Here is a 2,500-nt window from a genome sequence, read left to right on the forward strand (position 1 = left end):
TATACTTATATATAAACACACAGACACACATATTTATATACATATGTACATATATGTATATATGTATATATGTATATATATATATATATATATATGTGTATATATATATATATATATATATATATATATATATATATATATATATATATATATATATATGTGTGTGTGTGTGTGTGTGTGTGTGTGTGTGTGTGTGTGTGTGTGTGTGTGTGTGTGTGTGTGTGTGTGTGTGTGTGTGTGTGTGTGTGTGTGTGTACAGATAACGCTATCATCATTATGATCATATCCTTTACTATTCTCTCTATGACTGCGGCTGCTGTTGTTCGCGCCGTTGCTTTCATCATTGTAATCATTATCCACCATTGCTTTTATAATTATAATGCTATTTCCACTATCATTGTAATATTCATTGTTATTGTTTTTCCTGTTATTATATTTATTGTCAGTGTCATTATCAACATGGGGAGAGTTAATGATGAAGCTGTTATGAACATTATTCGGATTGAGTGTTGCAATCATAATAACATTATTATTTGTATTAATATTTTCAACATCTTCCATTTGTTACAAGAATGGCAACTGTTTTCGTAATTGCCTTTCAGCTTCATTATAATCACGGTTATTATTAACATCATCATTATATATATGTTTGATTTTAGTTTAGCTTCAGCAGCACTATCACTGAAGTCGTTATTCTGTTAATCATCATGCAGTTTTCTGTAAGTATTATAATTTTAAATTTTAAGATTTTCTCATGGTATTTAAGTACCGCTGTTTCGGCGGACAAAACCATGATTAAGTTTCATTATTATTTCTATCTTTCTCATCATCATAGATACATTACAATATAGACTGTTGAATTTCTTTGCAATCCTTACTTTCATATTATATGAAAATGCTGTTTATGTTGCGGCCTGGGGATGCACAACTCCTCAGATATTAATAATGTTTTTTTTTTTTTTTATCTTCTTGTTTGTCAGAACCAACCTCTGACATTTAGTAACAGTCCTACTCGTGTATTTAGATTGATAAATTGGCAACCATCTAAGAAGAAAATTATAAATGGATATAGATATGTATTCCTTCATAAACGATACATCTTTATAATGATAGGATGATTTTCTTTCAATTCCTTATAACAATCATTTATTCGTATTTTGTTACCTATGTGTATTTATTTACTTTTAGTTATATCGTTTCAGTTATATTTCTTATGAATTCCTTAATCTGTTCTGCACTCACTTTATTTCCCTTCTTTTTATAGACACTTTGTTCGTCTGAATATTCTTGGCACTTATTTTACTGACACTGCCTTTGTTCATTCCGCAAAGATGGAAATAGCCTTTCACTGAACCATTAACTTCTGTTATTTATCCTTTAGAAAAAGAATTCTTCTTGTGGCATAAGGCCTGTAATTTCACTTAATTGCACACCAATGCTCAACTCTCCAAGAAATTGGTTTTGACACAAAACTCCAGCTTAGTGGGTGTACATAGATAACCTTCGAAAGATGGACACCATACTAAAAGGAGGACCATTATTAACCAGATTCAATTATTTTTTTTAATAGTTTTTTCCAATCATTTTCATTATCATGATCTTTTTTTATTCTTGCATTTCTGTATTTGCCCTTTATACCATATGACTATCTCCAAACTGTCTGTCTATCTAAGGTTGTCGGGAAGGTATTAAAAGTATGGAAGATTCCACTCCAGATACTTTATTTTCATTTATTGTAACTTTACAATTGGAAGCTCAAGAGAGGAAAACGCAATAATTTACAAATAGGGACTTGAACTGTACAAAAACAAGTAACTCAGTATTAGCATAGAGCGCAGTGTAGAGAACGCACTGCTTGTATACAGGTTCCTAGAAAGTACTTCGTGGTGTTGCATATTTTTCAATATCCAAACACTGACACAAATAATTTAATACAAACATAAAAAATGAAAATGTACTGAAGTTCACCAAGGCTGTTCACAATCACCGCAACACTAGAGTTCCACATACTGCATTTGCATTGTGTTCAGTTTTACACACAGTATCTTGCACGAACAACGCCTCCAGACACGCACGGGTGTACACCTCGATGAACTCTTTGTATACACTGAAGCTTGGGTGTAGAGGGATGTACACAGGCTCCGTGAGAGGAGCGGTGTAGCACGATATACTGATATACTTCTTAATATACCTCACTGGGGTGTACAGGAATGATTGAGAGGGGGTGGGGGGTCGTATTCGGCTAAGCTCCAGAAAATAATAAAGTAACAGGTAAATTAATAAAAAGACAGGTAACAGAACTTAACAATAACCCGAATCAAGGTCATTGGAAGTTTGGCAAAGGAGAGTTCTTAATCATTTAAAATTCAAATCTTTGATTTGAAGATTTAAGCTTCGAAAGAACATAAATATTAAGGAAATGGTACCAAGATTAGGTCCAATTATAGCAAGATATACACAGATCAATTTATAAAGATTCATATTTCAGGGAGATCCCCAT

This window comes from Penaeus japonicus, unplaced genomic scaffold, assembly GCF_977035675.1.
Source record: "Penaeus japonicus unplaced genomic scaffold, GWHDUDI00000001_assembly GWHDUDI00000009, whole genome shotgun sequence".
NCBI lineage: Eukaryota > Metazoa > Arthropoda > Malacostraca > Decapoda > Penaeidae > Penaeus > Penaeus japonicus.